This window comes from Chelonia mydas, chromosome 14 (assembly GCF_015237465.2).
Source record: "Chelonia mydas isolate rCheMyd1 chromosome 14, rCheMyd1.pri.v2, whole genome shotgun sequence".
In the NCBI taxonomy this organism is placed as follows: domain Eukaryota; kingdom Metazoa; phylum Chordata; order Testudines; family Cheloniidae; genus Chelonia; species Chelonia mydas.
Window position 1 is genome coordinate 16,713,530 of NC_051254.2, and position 21,717 is coordinate 16,735,246.

General features: G+C 43.2%; 1 protein-coding gene across 7 annotated transcripts in view; it reads right to left on the minus strand.

The window, feature by feature from the left end:
* The window catches only part of ST6GALNAC1 (ST6 N-acetylgalactosaminide alpha-2,6-sialyltransferase 1), a 53,603-nt gene that overhangs the window by 24,978 nt on the left and 6,908 nt on the right, over window positions 1-21,717 (minus strand). For 3 of the 7 annotated variants that reach the window (XR_006285637.1, XR_005227567.2, XR_006285636.1), the window contains exon 2: window positions 12,697-19,722. The exons of 3 other annotated variants lie outside the window; for them this stretch is intronic. The gene's annotated coding sequence lies outside the window, so the exon portion shown is untranslated. Of the gene's footprint in view, window positions 1-939; window positions 1,408-12,696; window positions 19,723-21,717 lie in introns of those variants that run through there. One more of the 7 variants, XM_043527650.1, reaches the window with a different exon arrangement.

Here is a 21,717-nt window from a genome sequence, read left to right on the forward strand (position 1 = left end):
TGAGTTCCAAGTGCATAGCACCTCTAGAAAACTAGAATCAGCATGAAAGCTTGTTGTGTTATCATAATACTCCTAACCATGTAAAGGTCTAACACAAAGAGCCTTGGAATAGCACTGACAAGCAGACCTTTATTCCATTGATTCCCTGCCATGCAGTGCACAGGCATTTAACATTCCCACCTCCCAGCCTGCCCATGGAGAGGCGACTTGAGCCCGAAGAACCATTCATTTGCTTTTTAAAAGAATGACTTACGGTATATTCTCTCAGGTGAGACACTCTCCTAATTATTCATCAGTCCCCCAAGAGTCGACTTAGATCTCGATTCCACACAGTGTGATATGTGGGCAGACTACGGCACCTGTGCTCAGTGTGGCTCCATCCCCACCCAGCCACTATGCAATCCAGCATATGGTCCTTAATGATTAAATACAAAATACAGCTTCAGTTGTGAAATACAGTCATTAAACTCCCAGGGCCAAATTCATCCCTGATGTGACTCCACCAACTTCAGTGGAGTTACACCAGAGACCAATGGAGAACATCATCACAGAGTCAGGTTCAGAATGAATTCAGCTTCTGATTAATTTTTGCTGTGTGATGCTCTCTCTTGCCACAGATTCCATCAGATATCTCTCATCCCCTGTATGACAACCATGTTACCCTAGTTAACCTCCTGTGACAGCCTGTACCCTTTTACAGGGCTATGATACATTTTGTATAAAGTATGCCTTGTGAGGTATCATTCAAAAACTCATAACTTGCTGATCATTATTATCCTGATAAAATGTGTGTGATGACATTGCATGTAAAGGTATATGATTCCCCTGTACGGTATTACTAGACATGTTCTGAGTCTACGGAGAAGCAGACACAGACCAGTTCCGCAGAGACAAAAGGCTAGCCAACGCCTCAGCTAGCAAAATCAAATGGAACATCACCTGGTTAAGTGGCCATTCTTTGGAAGGAAAGAGGATGTGGGTGAAAAGCTACATCTTCACAAAAAAACAGCTAGGGGTTCCCATCCACACAGACTTCCTGTCTCCTGAATCTCAGCTGGAGAGGATTCTTGAAGAAGAGAAAGGACTATAAGAGGAGAAAGGATGTGTCCCATTTGATTTGTCTCTTTCTCTCTACCTAGGACATCCACACCTGAAGAACAAAGGAAGCAGCTTTGGAGTTGAAGAGGGATCCAGTCTTCTTTCTTGCATATGCACTTCAACTACATTGTAACACTGCTCCTGCAGAAAAAGTCCAGTCCTGCCAGCTGCTGATGCCTCCTGCAGAGTGCCTCGTGACAGAGTGCCTCCTATCAATGCTGTCAAAGTTTGACTCAGACTCACAGTTTATCAGACCACTCTGTTTTATTAGCAAAGCTGCTCTGCTAATACATTTAGAAGTGAGCCCCCCGAGTGGGGCTTGTGTCTCTTAATTTATACAGTTTTTTGGAGAACAAGTTACAGAGAAGTTACAGACAAAAGAAGAAAAAGATTTTAGTCACCACCCTTCAAGATCCCTGAGACCAGTCACGTATCTTCAATTACCTGCCACCCTTAACAATCTCCTTTAACAGCTTCCAGTTAACTTAACTAATTGCCCTTCACACCTTCCATTCTGATGCCTGCTTCTTAGACGTGCTGGCTCTATCTTAATTGCTTCTCCATTCAAAAGCTAACTGTCCCTACGTGTGCTCCCTCAGATACTTTGTAACATGTTTTGGCATGCCCTCTCATATACAATGTATCCAGCATGTCCCCTTATACAACCTTATACTTATACAATGTTATACTTCCACAATGCCTAAGTCTTTCAGTTTATTTATTGAGGAATTATTGGTTTACTTTTACAAAATAAAGCACCATTAAATAAAAAGCCTCTTAGCCCTACCTACTATAGGCGGCACTCTGTACACTGCAGATGTTCTTAAAGCGCATCTCTGCTCTGAAAATGCCTCAAAAATGCCATTCTGGGGCTCCATGTTTATTGTGTAGCAGTGTCTCTAACCTAAATGGGTTCAGCTTACAAGTAAAATGATGTTTATTCTAATCGCCAGTTCTGCAGACTCCAACTAGAATGGCAGACTCAAGCTGGGCTCTTTGCCTTGTGCATTGTCACCAACTCCCGCAGGCCAAATTCTGCCCTCAGTTACACCTGTGCTACCCTGCCCGCAGTGGAAACTCAATTCACAGTTCTAGTGCTGATGCATCAGTCAGACTAGGGTCCTGCTCCCACCCCACAGGGCCAGGTTGGCTCTGCAGGGCTAACAGCAATAAAAAGCAGTTAGTCATTAAAATCAGCATGTGGAAATGACACATGCAGGGAGCAGAGCTGGTGAATGAGAATGTGCCATTTTCATTGTCCCTTTCCTGAGCACAACTGCACTTAAACTTGACTTTTAATAACATACTTTCCAGCACTACTGTTTAAGTAACCTCAAGGGTGTGCTTTTGTCTCTAAATCACCCTTTTCTCTAAATGCACATATGCAACTGTTTGTAGTACTGCCTTTGTGTATTTTGTGATCAAAGGCTGCATAGCAATCCATGCATACGAGGGGGCAGAGTTAAGGACATTAGGGGAATGTTTGTTGCTGAATGTCCCAACTCTTGCGTAACCAAATAGAGCTTTTATTGTTTGGGATGTGTGCTATTTTTATTTATGTATTTAGTGGAGGGAGATGGGGAAGGAGATTTGCACTAATGGGTGAAATCTTGGTCACATTTCCCAGCATTCATATCCCAGCCATGTGTTGGCAAGTTTCTTGGGGGATGAATCCCTTCCCCTGCCACAATTCTTTCTCTATCCCCCTGTGACATTACACCCCATATTCTTCATAGAAATATGGTTATGATATGAATATGGCCTATGATATATTTTATGCAAAATGGGTCTTGTAAAGTATCATTGGAAAGGTTATGATTTACTGAATGTGACTGTCCAATTTGTATGCATGTATCATTTTTGTATCTGAAGTTAGGGAATATTGATTATAACAATTACAACTGAGTGTGTACTTGGAGAAGTGCCCACCAGACAGTACGCAATCAGCCTTAATCCATTGGGCCACCAGATAGAGACAATGAGTCTTTGGAGTGTGGATCTCCCATCTGCTTGGAGTTCCTTCCTGTGGACATTGCAAATAAACCTGGTTTCATACTTGCTTTGACACTGCAAGATCACCGGATACAAAATACCACCTTGGCCGCTACTGACTGGTACTTTTCCTCTGTAGGGGGAGGGGGATCAAACAAAGGTTTCTCGCTTTAGGTAAATCCTTTTTAAGGCTGGGAAGGGGGTTAATTTGGACTCTCCTCCATTGCCTACCTAAGAAGAAAGTCTGCTGAAAGTACTGACGGGACAAAGGAACTAACCTGAGGGGAAAGGCAGGGGTGAGTCCAGACTGAGACAGGGGTCCAGTCTGTAAGAAATAACTGGAATTTTAAGTGACAGAAACTCTGCAACTTTCCTAAAATAACATTTAGGGTTAAAAATTACTTCTAGAAACCAGTCTCTAAGATCTTAAGCTTATTATGCATGTTTTGTTTTATTTGCTCAGTAATCTGCTTTGTTCTGTTTGCTATCCCTTATAATCACTTAATCTGCCTTTTATAGTTAATACATTTTTGTTTATTATTAAACCCAGTTTGTGCAATCTCTAGCTGGGGGAGAGAAGAAGTTGTGCATCTCTCTCTTCATAGTGAGGGAGAGGGCAAATTTTTATGAGCTTGCACTGTACACATCTTTCTATACAGCACACGACAGTATTAGTTTGGGTTTATTCCCCAAAGTGGGTGTGCATGTGAGTGCTGGGTGAATCCTCTCACACAGAGCTGACTTCAGTCTGTATCTGTAGCTGGGTGTGGCCTGCTCCAAGAGGCTGGAGAGCCTAATCCAGCAAAACAGGGAGAGGGAATCAGGAGGGGCTCAGTGAAACCTCAATACATCAGGTGGCATCCTAGAAGTGGGGTTGAAGCTGTCATACACACCCCATGCTCCTCCCAAGTATGGCTATCCTTTAGCCCAGAAGGGTGAATGGCTGGTGGATCTGCGTGGTCCTGATCCTGCCCTCTACTCCTCCCCCCACAGGGGGACAGGAAGAACACCTGTGTAGCAGAATTATGCTACTTCCACTGTAGCCTTTCAGGACCCTTGATAGCAGCAGAGAGCAGGACTTGTCTCAATATGTTTATCTAGAACAGTGACCTGAATGGGTTCTTTCTCAGGAAGTTTAATGAGAAAGCTGGCATGCAGCCTGCAGGTGGTTTCACTACAACTATTTATGAGTTTTCAGTCTGACACGTGAGGTATTACAGGTACAGTAACTCCCTGTGCAAATAAGAGGGATGACTTGCTGAGCACCGGAGCCCCCCCAAAAAGCCCTCAGCAGAGTACTGGGTAGTACTCACCCTTTCTCCATCCCTATTGTGCAGAGCCCACACTAGGGCAGACCATGGTGCTCTTCCCCACAGCAAGATCCTCACTATGAGGTATCTGCCAGAAAACAGCAACTTATCCAGGGAGTCCTTTGCTTGGGTGCCACCCTCAAGCTCAGTCCTCTTCAGGAAAGTAGAGAGTATTGCCCCTTTCTGCCACAGGCTCATGTCCACTCTATGTGGAGTTATGTCTACACTAGACTTCTTTCCTTTTGCAATTTCCCAACATTACTATTGCTGGGGCCGCACTTTTGGTGGCAGCAACAGTGAGAGCACTAGTGCAGATAAAGATACCAGCAGCCACCAGCTTATCATATTGTGTAGACAATCTCTGAGCAGTGCGAGATGGCACAGTGCTCACCATGCTGGTGGCCACCCAAAGCCCTGGCCCCACAAGCCCTCCCATCTAGTAGAGCACCACTGATGGGAAGTTTTACTGAGAAAGCACTAGCCATCTTTTTTCTGTGAAGTACAACTCTGAACCAGGACCCTTGGGTACTCACCCTCCGTGTTCAGGGTAGATGCAACATTTCTAACTTTCAAATAATGGAGTCTCCAGCATGGGAATTTCTCTGAGGTCCAGACTGCATGGCCCAGAAGCAAAAGGTTGTAGCACAGCAAAGGTTTTGCCATGCCCCGCCACTGCAGTAGACCCGCTAGTCTTCTCAGCTACATCTACAAGCAGATGGTTTCCTCACTGGGTTGCTTTAAAAATAAGTAACTAACAGGGAAGAGGGGTGGAGAAGATTTTTTTTTTTTTTAAATTAGGACTACAACCACCACATTTAATGAACTTAGACAAGAGCTGGGCCCAAACTTTCAAAACAGTCTTGTTTTCAGCCTTCCTCTGTTCTTCTATTCAACACCACTATCACAACAGCGGTACCTTCCATTGAGACACTAACAAAAACTGAGTATCAGGATCCCAACAAGGACCAATCAAGGCCAAGGGACAGACCAGGAGCAAACCTGAGGCTAGGTGTAGCCGAGGAGTTTGTAGTCAGGTCCAGGCCAGGGTCAATACCAAGGGTCAGAGTCTGAGTCAGGTGGTGAAGTCCAAATCAAGCCAAAGTCAAATCAGGAATTTAAGAGCAAGAAGCAGGAGCTATAGAAGATCTGCGCTGTTGCCTGGACACTTCCTGGAATGCCCCTGGGGTTTATATAAAGCAGGGAGCTGATCAGGAATGACAGGGCTGCTGTTTCTCAAACCTTTGAGGCGGTACTTCCCATGGTCTGTGTCCACAGTAGGTCATTGGAAGTGGAGTGCAAGTTGGTTACAGCTGCTGCTGGGTGGCAGCTTGGAGTTGCCAGCTGTCTGGTAGCTCTATGAGTCTAGGTTCTAGACCTGTGGGCCCTTACTTTGAGATTGTGGAGACAGCCTTGAGAACCCCAGAAACCCCTCAGATGCCTGGGAGCTATGCCCAGCAGCCAAGTCAGAAAAAAATGAGAACTGTGTGTTAGGACTGGCTGAAAATATTCTGTTGAAACTGTTTTAAGGGAAGGTTGGGTTTTCAACAAAATGAAATTTTTTCAAAAGGGTCTGATTTCTGCAGAATACTTAAATAGCTCATCACAATACTAAATACCCAAGAAGCAAAATATTTTGATTCAAAATGGCACCACTGCATCCCATGGAAGTTGTAGTTTATATTCCCATTCTTCTTTATGGGCTAAACTCCCTGGTTGGACTACATCTTCCATGATGCACCACTTTCCTGCCCTCTTTGTGGGGAGGAGGGGCAGCATCATAGAAGCCGCAACCATGGTGCATCATGGGAGATGTAGTCCAGCCAAAGAACCTAAGCCCATATTGGAGAACAGGAATTAATTCAGGGAGGACCCATAGGCTGTTTTATACAGGAGGTCAGACTAGATGATCACAATGGTTGCTTCTTACCTTATGACTACAAATAGGAGGATAAGGCATCCAACTACAACTCCTATGAGTCACCACTATTTTGAGTCAAAATATTTTGGGTTTTTTGCAAAAAAGTCAACATTTTCTACCAAAAATTTCCCTTTCTCATTGACTCCTTCCTCCCTGTGTTATACCAATAAAATAAAAACCAGCAGGATCTTATTAAAGGGAAAAAGGCAAAATACCACATTTATTGTGAATACAGAAAGAATCATAGTAAGCAGTTAGTTATAGCTATAACATTCCATTCAATCTCATATTTATTAACACATTCACACACACACACACACACACACACAGGTTCTGCAAGGTTGTTATCATAGTTACCAGCCTTAGAGTTGCTCATGCCAAGCCACTGGCCAGGTGGCCTGGACATGAGGAGGGAGCAGGGCCTTGTCAGATGCTCATCTGATGCTCCTGGAAGTTGCTTTGCAGAATCAGACCCCAAAGTTCTCACTTTTTAGATTCTCTTTTTATAGGAATTTCTTCCTATGCCAGTCTATGGGAATTGCTTCATCACGCTGTTGCTGAATCAATCAGCAGATAGCACATTCCTGACGGCTCCCTGCTGCTAGATATTATCTTGTTCTTTGGGTCTCCCATTCTTGAGGCTGTTGGGTGGATTCCAGTCTGCCCTCTGGGGGTCCTCTGGTTATTTCCACTTGACGCCTTCTTCAGTCGATGGACACTGGATTCTTAGGCTGGCACCTCCCTGATCATTCAGTTATTATCCACACCAAGCATCCATCCACATACATCCTCTATCTCTATTTTAATCACAATTGTTAATACAACAAAAGAGCGGGGAGTCTCTGGGTGCTGTTTCTGTTGTTAGAGTATTGCTTTGAGTCTCTCTCTCTGTGAATTGTTTTGAGAACAGATTCTGTCTTAGAATGTACTAACACAATTAGCAGCTTGCAAGTTTCACACATAGAGGGAGAGAAACAGTACCAAAAACCAAGAGACCTCTTAATTAGTAATACCCTGGAATTTAAACTGTGGGGAATCAAACTCATTTGTGATTTTAATACAGAACTTCTTTAATATGATCCAACATAATCCCCCTTTTGACACTAAGATTTATAATCGTCAGTGTCACTTTCTATGTAGCCTATTCAAGAGAAGGTACTGTGAGGCAATTTGAGTTTGTGATTCCAATTCATGCCACACACACGATCCTAGTGATGTATCTTTACTACAAGGTTCTGGGGCAACAGGCAAGGTGAGGCACACCCACTTTTGAGGAGTCCATTCGGTACAACCTCTAGTGTCCAATAGCTTCCCTCACTCCCCAGCCCACTGGCTCGAGGTCCAGGGTAGCCAGAAGGATCCCATGTGTAATATGGGGAGTGGGTTAACCTTCAATACCTTTGCCTCCAGGGACTGTTGGTGTGCAATTTTGACAACAATTTCTCCCATTAACAAGTCTGGTTTTACAATACTGGAAACATATTGCATCCATTCATATTGATCAGTGTCAAACAATGATCTTTCTTTCTTTTCTTTTTTTTTTTTAAAACAAATGCATCAAACCCTTAATATTTCCCAATATAACCCAGAACATTTCGTGTTCCAAAGTAGCTAGTGCAAGTATCTGCATTTCAGTGCATCCCATAGCTATGGCTGTGTAGTTTCCTATTTCTAATATATTTTTTTCTCTTATGGATAAGCCATGTGGTAGTATTAAGCCATTGCCAAAGATTCCATTGGCCTTTTAGGTTACCCAGACCAATTTGGACCAAGTCTATATTGGCATGTACTTGTTTTTGTATCAGGCTGTCCTGTAGCTGGGACAGAAAGCTTAATTTATTTTTAAGTTCCTGCAGGTCTTCAGTATTTTTTTTTTTTTTTTTTAAACACACAACAGTGCTAGCAACAAGACAAAACATAGAACACAAAACACAATTTCTATTGTGACAGTAGATTCATGGTATTGGGTTGCTTTTCAGCTGGCATCAGCTTTTCCTGATTTTTCTGAAAGACAAAAAGAACGTGTTTCTACCCCTTTTGGGGTGGCAGATTATTGCTTACAATATTTCTTTTACAAATACCCTTGCTGATTGCAGGCAAAACAGAGCAATTGCCCCCACATTTTCCTGTTTTTGTTCTCTAGGTAGGCCAGGTTTCAATGGCGTCTATCTTTTAAGGGTTATGGGGAAATTATCCCACTGTTTAGTCATTAAATCCCTGAGTTTTCCTTCTTATACAGCAGATCAAGTTTTATAATGTTTTTCCTGCTGTGTTAAGCTTTAAGTTTTATTTACAGGTAATAACTGAGAAGCATCATTACCACACGACCTTAAAGGGTTTTTCCAAAAATCATAAACACTATACGTTGTTACAGGGATACTTATTATTATTAAATTTATCTTGTTATCCCATGCCTTTTATTTAGACAATTTGTTTGCTGACCAGGTGTGTCCTTTTTCTGCAGCTCCTTTGTGCTGCTAGTTCTTTCCTTCCTTTATCATTAATAATTTGCATTTTCACAGAAGCTTCCTGCTTTTGGATTTAAAGCCATGAGCAGCTCAGAGACTCTATCTTAAAAGGGACACAATCAACTTTCACCAGAGTTTTGATTACTTTTAACTTCTCCTTCCAAAACACACAGCAATCTGAAAAACAAAACAAAACCCAACCTATTGTGGCTCCCTTTGGAGCCCCAATAGCATTTTAATTAAGTAGCATGGTATTTTTGCATTTCTTTTGCCCCTTTTACAATATACCCTGCACATGTTCTGGGGCAAATGCATATTCCTTCCATAATGACAGGTTTCAGAGTAACAGCCGTGTTAGTCTGTATTCGTAAAAAGAAAAGGAGTACTTGTGGCACCTTAGAGACTAACCAGTTTATTTGAGCATGAGCTTTCGTGAGCTACAGCTCACTTCATCGGATGCATAGCATATCGTGGAATCTGCAGAAGACATTATATACACACAGAGACCATGAAACAAAACTTCCTCCCACCTCACTCCCCCGCTGGCAACAGCTTATCTAAAGTGATCCTCAAGTAGAGCCATTTCCAGCACAAATCCAGGTTTTCTCACCCTCCCCCCCACCCCCACACACACACATACAAACTCACTCTCCTGCTGGCAACAGCCCATCCCCCTTTGAAACCCCTCTTTATAATGCGCATGATAATCAAGGTGGGTCACCTCCAGCACTAATCCAGGTTTTCTCACCCCCCCCCACCCCCCCTCTTTTTTCCAAAAACCACACACACAAACTCATTCTCCTGCTGGCAACAGCTCATCTTACAATGTGCACAGCAATAATCCAAGTTTAACCAGAACGTCTTGGGGGGGGGGTTTGCAGGAAAAAAACAAGGGGAGACAGGCTACCTTGCATAATGACTTAGCCACTCCCAGTCTCTATTCAAGCCCAAATTAATAGTATCCAATTTGCAAATGAATTCCAATTCAGCAGTTTCTCGCTGGAGTCTGGATTTGAAGTTTTTTTGCTTTAAGATAGCGACCCTCATGTCTGTGATTGCGTGACCAGAGAGATTGAAGTGTTCTCCGACTGGTTTATGAATGTTATAATTCTTGACATCTGATTTGTGTCCATTTATTCTTTTACGTAGAGACTGTCCAGTTTGACCAATGTACATGGCAGAGGGGCATTGCTGGCACATGATGGCATATATCACATTGGTGGATGTGCAGGTGAACGAGCCTCTGATAGTGTGGCTGATGTTGTTAGGCCCTGTGATGGCGTCCCCTGAATAGATATGTGGGCACAGTTGGCAACGGGCTTTGTTGCAAGGATAGGTTCCTGGGCTAGTGGTTCTGTTGTGTGGTATGTGGTTGTTGGTGAGTATTCGCTTCAGGTTGGGGGGCTGTCTGTAGGCAAGGACTGGCCTTTCTCCCAAGATTTGTGAGAGTGTTGGGTCATCCTTCAGGATAGGTTGTAGATCCTTAATAATGCGTTGGAGGGGTTTTAGTTGGGGGCTGAAGGTGACGGCTAGTGGCGTTCTGTTATTTTCTTTGTTAGGCCTGTCCTGTAGTAGGTTAACTTCTATAATATTATCCAGATCCATTTTTACATAAGGTGTCACTATTTCTTTTTTTTGCTTACAGAGGTTTCAAGTACCTTTATCAAAGTGACAGTCTGATTACTCAGAGTCATTTTAAGACTCAGTGTTTCTATCATTGCTTCTTTTTGTTTTGTGCACCTCAACCCTGCTGTTGCTTCAGAGGGGCACTGTCTTTTTTTAAATTTTTTTTTTTTTTACTACAACTCTCATCTGCTATTTTGTTACAAAAACAAACAAATAAAAAACAAACAAAAAGAATCCAGAATTTTTTTTTTATATTCTCCTGATTTTGACTTCCCTGCTGCAGCCACAACTTAAAAACATTTTAAATTTTGTAAAGCACTGAGTTACCTTTTAAGGGTTAAATGCCAAATCCCAAAGCCAAACAACACTAATTACCTGTGTCTAGCAAAAAGGTCTGTCAGTTTTGCAACTTTGAATTAAAGAGTCAAATGGATTTTTAGCCTAGATTCTGAAATCATAGCTTAATCTATGCTTTTTTTCCCCTGCTACCTTCGCGGAGGCCAGCAGGTCCCCTGCTACCTTCGCGGAGGCCAGCAGGTCTGGTTAACCTAATAGAAATGCCTAGCTCAATAGAGCTGGCGGTGTGCACACCAATATTTACAATAACTGAGGTTTTTTACCAATATTCCCCCTTTCGCATTTCTCCACCAAAATGTTATACCAATAAAATAAAAACCAGCAGGATCTTATTAAAGGGAAAAAAGGCAAAATACCACATTTATTGTGAATACAGAAAGAATCATAGTAAGCAGTTAGTTACAGCTATCACATTCCATTCAATCTCATATTTATTCACACACACACACACCGGTTCTGCAAGGTTGTTACCATAGTTACCAGCCTTAGAGTTGCTCATGCCAAGCCACTGGCCAGGTGGCCTGGACATGAGGAGGGAGCAGGGCCTTGTCAGATGCTCATCTGATGCTCCTGGAAGCTGCTTTGCAGAATCAGACCCCAAAGTTCTCACTTTTTAGATTCTCTTTTTATAGGAATTTCTTCCTAGGCCAGTCTATGGGAATTGCTTCATCATGCTGTTGCTGAATCAATCAGCAGATAGCACATTCCTGACGGCTCCCTGCTGCTAGACGTTATCTTGTTCTTTGGGTCTCCCATTCTTGAGGCTGTTGGGTGGATTCCAGTCTGCCCTCTGGGGGTCCTCTGGTTATTTCCACTTGACGCCTTCTTCAGCCGATGGACACTGGATTCTTAGGCTGGCACCTCCCTGATCATTCAGTTATTATCCACACCAAGCATCCATCCACATACATCCTCTATCTCTATTTTAATCACAATTGTTAATACAACAAAAGAGCGGGGAGTCTCTGGGTGCTGTTTCTGTTGTTAGAGTATTGCTTTGAGTCTCTCTCTCTGTGAATTGCTTTGAGAACAGACTCTGTCTTAGAATGTACTAACACAATTAGCAGCTTGCAAGTTTCACACATAGAGGGAGAGAAACAGTACCAAAAACCAAGAGACCTCTTAATTAGTAATACCCTGGAATTTAAACTATGGGGAATCAAACTCATTTGTGATTTTAATACAGAACTTCTTTAATATGATCCAACATCTGCCCCCCCACCCCAGACATTTTGTCAGAATGTTCAGCCGAAGGCCAAAAAAAAAAGTTCAACCAGCTCTACTCCATGTAGATATTTCTCAGATCTCCATGGCTCACTCTGTTACTGTTAAGCAGAGCATCACATCTGTGCACTACACTCAACAGGATCACATCACTACATCATGCCAGAAAACAACACAGCCAACTGACAACTGTTTCCAAGTGCAAGGGAGCGGTGGTGGTGGTGTGGAGATATTCTGAGTAAGCATAACCAACCATGGCTAGCAGCAACCCAAAGATCTGCTGTGGAGAGAACCAAGCGCATAGCTATTTTACCACCAAAGTGAGCACGTCTCAGCAGCTTCCAGAACCCACACCCACCTTGCAGAAAACAGTCTTGTCTGAGCAGAGAGATTACGTCTTTAAACTAGTCCCACCAGTCATTCCATCACTCATGAGTAACTGCAAAAACACATGCACATTCAGTATTCACAGGCAGTCCTGCTCTCTCCTGTACCTGTAACATCTCCTCCATCATTCATCTCCATAATAAGTCCATCAATTCCCTCTCTGAAAGGTATACCTGTCACCGTGCACTGCTGGGTTGTGACATTTCCCTCTTTGCTAGAACTGTCCTGGCTGTAGCTGAAAGTATTACATCATACAGGAGCACTAGATTTATTCCCATTTGAAAGGCCACATTTAAAAAAAAAAAAAAAGACCCTGTTGACATGAAAGGAAAGATTTATTTAAGTTTTCAATACACATTTGTCAGCTACAGGTGATTCTGGCTTAGGTGATACAAGCAGAAAGTTAGAATTCATGTGTTAAGACATCCCAGTATGGAACTCTTCCATTGAGTCTGAAAGGAATATGCACAAGGTGAGAGACTGAAGCAGAACAGATTCTGATCCCTTTTTCCATCTTGAATAGGGCCTTATTCCCCAGTACTCCCATTGAAGTCCCTGGAGTAAGGAACTACCCCACATAAAAAAAGGCAGCAATCTCTCAACACCGACCCCTATTTGTAGCAGTCTATCGTTAAATCCTGGACAGATGCAACCTTCATACCTCCTGTTATCCGTTGCAGCCATACCTACTTGCTATTTCACCTGACTTCATAAGCTAGAGTCAGGTCTGGCTGATATTGGCAGGGGAGACCTTGAAGAAAAACCCAACATGCTGAGAGAAGCGTGCTCGTGATGCAGTATGTAGCACTCCGCCTTGAGTCAGTACAGAATCAATGCTATAGCACAGGAGTGGCCAACCTGAGCCTGAGAAGGAACCAGAATTTACCAATGTACATTGCCAAAGAGCCACAGTAATACGTTATCAGCCCCACCCCCGCTTCTAGGGCCTCCCACCCATCGGCAGCCCCGCCGATCAGCACTTCCCCCTCCCTCCCTGCACTTCCCAATCAGCTGTTTCATGGCATGAAAGAGGCTGGGGTGGGGAGGAAGAGTGAGGGCACTGCAGGCTCTGTGGAGGGGGCAGGAAGGGGTGGACTGGGGGGGAGTGCCTGTGGCAGAGCCAGGGGTTGAGCAGTGAGCACCCCCTGGCACACTGGAACGTTGGCACCTGTGGCTCCAGCCCTGGGGGGTTGGTGCCTATACAAGGAACTGCATATTAACTTCTGAAGAGCCGCATGTGGCTCCGGAGCCACAGGTTGGCCACCCCTGCTCTAGCATGCTGGCGGAAGAAACTATGCTACAAGTACCACCATCTTTAGGATGCGCTGTTTAACCAAGGCCTGTGTCACTTGTGGTCATCACAGACTCAGAGCATCTTTCTTTTAAACTAACATCCTGACCAAATTTCAGTTTGGCTAATTATCAACAGCCCAGTTCCAGCAACTGGGAAATAGGTAGGACTAGAGAAGCAGAAATAGCTCACACTACAGTTGCATCTGGACACTATTTTTTTTGCATCCTTCCCTATAAGTCACGATACCATTGCTGTGCACTGCTAAATAGCTCCACCTTTCAAGTTACAAGTTTCAAGATACAGGCACCCAACTAAAATACTTTAGGATCTGTCCAGAGAAAGAGTGCTCTATGAGATAGTCTTTCCCCATTTTTAGTAAGACAGAAGTGAATTAAGTCACACTAAACAGGATTTTACCAGGACATTAGAACAAGTCACAAGTACCAATCTTCAGATCCCCTAACTTCACACATGAGTGAGGCTGTCTGACCCCGCAGGGGGAAAAACAAACACAAAACTCAAACTGTTGGGCTCTGGCTAAGCAAGGTTCCCTCTGCAAAACAGGAAATAATATAATGCATAGCAAGCTTTTCTAGGAGGATTCTGGGCTAACTTACTGCACCTTACTGATCCTGCAAACATACACAAAAACTCAGCAATGCTCACTTTTGAGGGAAAAGCTTCCATGTTAACCTTGAGCTACACCACACTACTTTCTTCTTAGGCACAATAATATCTGCAAGTAGCTTAATTTAAAACAAAAAAAACAAACAAACCAAGAAAACCCCAACTGGACATGTTGCTGCGTAATCACTCAAAGGCTGGAATTGTACGAGGATGATGAGGACAGCTGGTTAGGGCACTAGCCATTTTCATCTATACTAATCAGAGTCCAGCCAAGAGGCTCTGAGGAATTTTGGTTAAGAGGCAGATCACAAAACATGTGGGGTTGGAGGGTGTGAGCTACATTTTAAATAGAAACGATTTGCACACACTTCTCTCTTCCCCCCTCCCATTTTACCTCTTTGAAATAAAAGACTTGAAATAATCTTTGTTTTGAACTGCACAGGAACCTTCAGAATTAGAATAGTGAAGCATGCACACAGTGACAGTACCATCCAGTGGACTACCAAGTTATTACCAGTGCATTGTTTGGATTGTTTCTGATTTCTCTACGGTTGCCGGCAAGGTTCAATTCAAAGGATAACGCAGCTGAGCTGTGACAAAGGGTAGGAGAGCACCTAGCTAGATTTCACTGCCTGCTGGAAAGTCCATTTGCGCTACCTATTTCCATCCTTTTCCAAGTCACGTATGCATGAATTGCCTTTTAACAAGGATGCCCCATATCACTGCTGCCATCTTCAGAACGATGACATGTTGCACTTCTCCCCACTGAACGTCTTAAAAACACAATGCAAAACAAAACTGTGCATTACTTGCTCAGCTCTCACGGTGTTGCACCATATATCAAAATTAAGATGTGAAGTCATTAGTTTTTCCAAATACTCACCGACCTCGTAGCAATGGCACAATTGCTACTATAGCTATTAATCAAACAGATTATGGGGGAAAAACAGCACTAGCAGAATTTTAAAGCGTTACAATTTCAGCAAGGTGGCTGTATACTTGCGCAGAGACTGGTTTTTCAACCACAGTCACCCAGAGGAGGAGAATAAGAACACGAACATAACCTGGAATTTAACTATTTCTTCCACCTTTCCCAGGCAGCCAGTCAATCTACGGCTGTGGCTACACTAGCCAACCTCATACCCATAACTCTTCACTGGCATTGAGCAATGCTGGAAGAAAGGCCTCAGGCATTTAATAACAGTGGTTAAAAAAAAACAAAACAACAAAAAACAAACAACCTGAGCCTCCCTGTAGCTACATCTTCCATCACTGCTACCACTGGTGAAGAATTACAAATTCCCATCTCACTGCACCAGCCTGGGATCCTTCACCCTAGGGGATAGGGAAGAACTCATTCTGAAGGAGGGCAGATGGTGCTGTCACTACACTGCTCCCTTAGAGTTTTCCCTCTGCAAGTTGAGGGGAGCAGATTTACTTTACAGCCAAGGCTCCACAGGCATTTCGCAAACAGAAGCTACCAAGGTCATGAGTTAAATCAACATGTATTCCTGATACATGTCCCACTCCCACAGTCAGCGCTGCCAGTTTTGGGGCTGCAGTGAGATCCTATGGGTTCCCTTTCCCCACAAGAGAAGGTGATTGGCTTCTTCCCCTTCCTAATGCCCCCCGTAGTTTGGTCTATTATATAAAAACCACAGTCATGGCCAATAAAGTCAACAGGCTGCTGCCAAGAGAAAATGCAGATTGTTTTATGTTTACCGGCCTCTTTGGAGATGGAAATAAGGAGGAGACACAAGGACTAAATACAAGATATTTATCTTTTATTAGTTTATTTTTGTCATTTTCAGTACAGTTTGGCAGTTGACAAGTGCCAATGACTGGGAGCACTCAAAATCTGAAACACATGATACTTCCATTTCCTTTATACCCATAGAACGGTTCAACCACAGCCTTCCCAATCTACTACTGTGGGGAGAAAAGCACATGGAAAGGACAGGATTCCATTTTACCTGTTGGAAAAGGGATGCCCCATAGTTGTGGATACTTATTCCCAGATTTTCCAGCTTGGAATGGTCTCTAGTGTGCACCCATCCTTCTCACCTGGGAGTTTAACATTTACCTTATGGTAATGCTTAAAAGCCACAACCAAGTTGGGCCCCATTGTTCTGGGCACTAAAACGTAAGATACAGTCCTGGGTATAGTCTTAAGAACGGGGAGTCCAGAAGAGGACTGTTTTTCAACGGAAGCATTTAATATTTCTAAGTCAACATACACCTGGTTTTTGGAAATGCCAAGCACCCACAACTTCCACTGGTGTTGTGGACCCTCAGTACCTCTGAAATGAGGCCCTGTAAATATTAGGCTTCTTAATTAACAGCTTTCACAAAGTTACTATGTTAAGTCTATAGTGGATATGAACATTAAGTTTCCACTAGATTTTATTGAGACAAGTTTGTTATTTAACAGGCTTCATTTTGTGATAGACTATAAAGTTCTCAGAGGTTAAACTTGTGTCATCATGACTATTTTGCACAGGGGGTTGGGTACAAAAACCAAGTGCAGAAGACAAGATTGAGTACATCTCATTTTGGACTACAGTAAACAAAAGCAAGTTTATCTTTTCTTCCCCAGTTTCACAACACATCTCCCTAAACACATCAATGCATAGAAGGTAAAGGTGGAAAAGACTCATTAGAATATCCCGGCGGTCTTCTTGCCAATTTCCGATTATTCTCTACATATTGCAATGCTTTGCCTGGCCTAGTCTTAAGTGCTAGTGCTTCCACCTCTTCCCTTACAAAACTATCCATAATCCAAAAGTGTCTCACAATCCAGATTTTTTTCCTACAATTCTGCAAGTTTCCCAACTTTCTCAACTGCATAGTTCTATCCTTATGCACCTCACTACATAAACTCATCTCAAACAATTGTTAACTCACGTCACCTCCCCCTTAGCTGTCATTTGTAAAAGCGAGACACATTTACCTTTTAATTTAAGTCACACCCTCTCGCACCCTAATCATTTGTATTGTCCTTCTCTGAACTCCAACCAGCTTGCTGGTTCTGAGCTGTCTAAAAGTGAAAGGGCCATTTCCAGGTGCAGCTGCACTGGAGATGTGTAAGAGAATGTTACCTTCTGCTTCCTGATGTGTGTCTGTATATGCAGCCCAAATTGCACTGGCTTTTTTTTTTTTTTTGGCGCAATCACATTAGAAAAACCTCTTATCTGAAGTGATGCCCATCACCACTTCCAAACCTCTTTCAACATTCCTGTTTTTCTCTGCATATATTTTAATCGTTGCTCCTCAAGGATATTTAGCTAGACTAAGTTCTTTGGGATACAGGTTATTATTTACTATGTGTTTGTACAGGGTCAAATTTTTAAAGTGCAAGTGACTTAGATGCTCAAGTCCCACTGATTTCCATTGAGACTTCAGCTCCTAGGAGCCTGTCTCTTTTGGGACTTAAGTTCAGTTGAAAGCTTTTCCCTTTAGTGTATAGTACAATGGGAATCCAATCTGAGCTGGGGACTCTGTTAGGCACTACTCTAATGCAAATAATAAAATTGCTGGTGTTCAAGTGACATTAATTTTCTGTATTTCTAACCTATGTTCCATTGTGTTGTGTGTCCACTTCCCCATCAATCTTATGATCTCAAGCAGCACCTGCCTCTCAATAAGAAACAGGGTTCAAATTGCTTCTCACCTGGTAGAAAACCTCTACGTTCTGCACCTTAGCTTCGCCCTGCAGAACTCTGGAATCTTTTGCTGTTGCTTGATACCCAACAGATATCTGGGCAGTTAGAATATCTCATGAATTCTTAGGTATTGCTGTCTTCCTGTTCTGAATGTCTGTAGTAGATGCCCACAGTTCTGTTAATCATCCCTTGCATTATCTATACTCAAACAATTCCTTTCATCACACTTGATAACTTGGTGGCACCCTCCCACCTTCTCCTGTACAGATTAGTCTCCTCTTTACTGACATTCTAGTTCTCAGAATCATCCTGAATTTCTGCTGTGCCAACTTCATAATAATTGTCACAATTTAATCTCTGTTTTCTCTGCACCTGACATTTTTACCCAAAACAGCAACTCCATATTCTGCCTTACATTATATGTTCAGCTCAATCCACAACCTTAGCACTCGCTTTCTGGGGAACACACTTGGATTCACAGTTTGGGATACATGACATTTGCCAGAAAAAAAAAGCATATAGGAATACTTCATTTTTATCTTTTGGACTTACCTTGAACGTTGTAGATTACTATTGCCCAGTGTTGTTTTCACAAATGTAGTTTGGAATATGAAATACCCAGCAGTCCTAATATTTTCCCCAGGACTGCCCTGTTCAAACCTCGCAGTGATCAGCAATCTTCTAAAAAACTAGACAGATAATTTTATAACCTTAACATTGCAGCATCCGAAAAGGTTTTTTGTTCTTTCAATCCTGGTGCATTCCTTCTGCCTTGTCAATGCATGAGTCTTTGGCACTGATAATAATCTCTTAATATTGGGGAAAAACAAGCGCTGCTTTTGCAAATTTTTACAGATTGTGCTCTTAGGACCCTGGAAAATAGGAGTAAAATTGGATACGGTGTTTAGGAGATATGTTGCATCTGAAGAAGTGAGGTATTTCTTACCTAGTGATCCAGCTGCATTCTCCTCTAACAGGCAAAGCTGCGGTTGACTGTTGGTAATTTGATCAAACTGGTAAGGAAAGTTGGGACTGTCTAGTTACCTCAACACAGACTAACATGGCTGCTCCTCTGAAACCTGACATCATCTTATATAATTTATGGCCAGTAGGCCACAGCTTTGACAGCACAATTGTACTAGGACCCTTTCAAGTTTTAGGGGCAGATTCTCTGATCCTGACCTCTGCCTTTGCAGCACTCAGGGAGTGCAAATCCACACAAGTCCCTTGCTCCCAAATCCCCATGTGGGAGAATCTTCAATGTGCAAAGAGTTCCCGTATCTCCCGCTTTGCAGCCCCAGTGCAAAGGAAACATCACTTGCAGGGAAGGGGAGAATCTTAAGGGGTAACACTCCAGCAGTCCCTAGCCTAAGGGCTACTCTAACTTGCACCAGGATTGAGGGAGAGAATCAGAGCGCCAATCACAGTTTTCTGACAGCACTCCTTCTGCTGCACCTAGCAGATCACCACAGCAGGAGTCTGCCCCTTAACCTGCCAGGATTAACTCCGGATTTATAGTATAGCACATTTATTCTGAGGTCAGGAATATGTACATTTTATAACTGTGAACATCAAAATAAAGTTGTAGCCCTCTATTGTCCTGGCTGACATCTGTCCAGTTCTCATTCCAGTATGCCGTCCAACAAGATACATTACTGGGGATGGCATGGTACATCTTGCACTGCTCCAGATGCACCTTTCTGCGAACAGTTCTGTTTCCAAAGCTGTCAGTCCAAGCACTTTCCAAGGTTATCACAGACTAAATTGACATAAGAGGAAAAAAAGAGATAACAGTTTAGCCAATGGCCATCTCATACACAGATTTACCTGACTGTGGGCCTGATCCAAAGCCCACGGAAGTCAAACTCCACTAACTTCAGTGGGCTTTGCATCGGGTCCTATGCATGCAGTAACCCTGTGACAGGCTGTACCCCATGGCAATCTTTTTACAAAGACCATGATATATTTTGTATGAAGTATGCCTTGTGAGGTATCATTTGACAACTCAATCTGCTGGACATTATTGTCCTGGTAAAATATGTGTATCAACATTGTATTGTAAAGTTTTAAGATTCTACTGTATAACATTGCTGTAACATGCACCAAGTTTAGAAAAGCAGGCACAAACCAGTTCCTCAGAAACAAAAGCCAAACCAGCAACTAAGCCAGGTAGCTTAAGTCAACAAAGTCAAGTAAAAAGAAAAAGGAGTACTTGTGGCACCTTAGAGACTAACCAGTTTATTTGAGCATGAGCTTTCGTGAGCTACAGCTCACTTCATCGGATGCATAGCATATCGTGGAAACTGCAGAAGACATTATATACACACAGAGACCATGAAACAAAACTTCCTCCCACCTCACTCCCCCGCTGGCAACAGCTTATCTAAAGTGATCCTCAAGTAGAGCCATTTCCAGCACAAATCCAGGTTTTCTCACCCTTCCCCCCCCCCCACACACATATACAAATTCACTCTCCTGCTGGCAACAGCCCATCCCCCTTTGAAACCCCTCTTTATAATGCGCATGATAATCAAGGTGGGTCACCTCCAGCACTAATCCAGGTTTTCTCACCCCCCCCCCCACACCCCCCCCTTTTCCAAAAGCCACACACACACAAACTCATTCTCCTGCTGGCAACAGCTCATCTTACAATGTGCACAGCAATAATCCAAGTTTAACCAGAACGTCTTGGGGGGGGGGGGGGGGGGGGTTTGCAGGAAAAAAACAAGGGGAGACAGGCTACCTTGCATAATGACTTAGCCACTCCCAGTCTCTATTCAAGCACAAATTAATAGTATCCAATTTGCAAATGAATTCCAATTCAGCAGTTTCTCGCTGGAGTCTGGATTTGAAGTTTTTTTGCTTTAAGATAGCGACTCTCATGTCTGTGATTGCGTGACCAGAGAGATTGAAGTGTTCTCCGACTGGTTTATGAATGTTATAATTCTTGACATCTGATTTGTGTCCATTTATTCTTTTACGTAGAGACTGTCCAGTCTGACCAATGTACATGGCAGAGGGGCATTGCTGGCACATGATGGCATATATCACATTGGTGGATGTGCAGGTGAACGAGCCTCTGACAGTGTGGCTGATGTTGTTAGGCCCTGTGATGGTGTCCCCTGAATAGATATGTGGGCACAGTTGGCAACGGGCTTTGTTGCAAGGATAGGTTCCTGGGCTAGTGGTTCTGTTGTGTGGTATGTGGTTGTTGGTGAGTATTCGCTTCAGGTTGGGGGGCTGTCTGTAGGCAAGGACTGGCCTTTCTCCCAAGATTTGTGAGAGTGTTGGGTCATCCTTCAGGATAGGTTGTAGATCCTTAATAATGCGTTGGAGGGGTTTTAGTTGGGGGCTGAAGGTGACGGCTAGTGGCGTTCTGTTATTTTCTTTGTTAGGCCTATCCTGTAGTAGGTGACTTCTGGGAACTCTTCTGGCTCTATCAATCTGTTTCTTCACTTCCGCAGGTGGGTACTGTAGTTGTAAGAATGCTTGATAGAGATCTTGTAGGTGTTTGTCTCTGTCTGAGGGGTTGGAGCAAATGCGGTTGTATCGCAGAGCTTGGCTGTAGACGATGGATCGTGTGGTGTGGTCAGGGTGAAAGCTGGAGGCATGTAGGTAGGAATAGCGGTCAGTAGGTTTCCAGTATAGGGTGGTGTTGATGTGACCATCGTTTATTAGCACTGTAGTGTCCAGGAAGTGGATCTCTTGTGTGGACTGGACCAGGCTGAGGTTGATGGTGGGATGGAAATTGTTG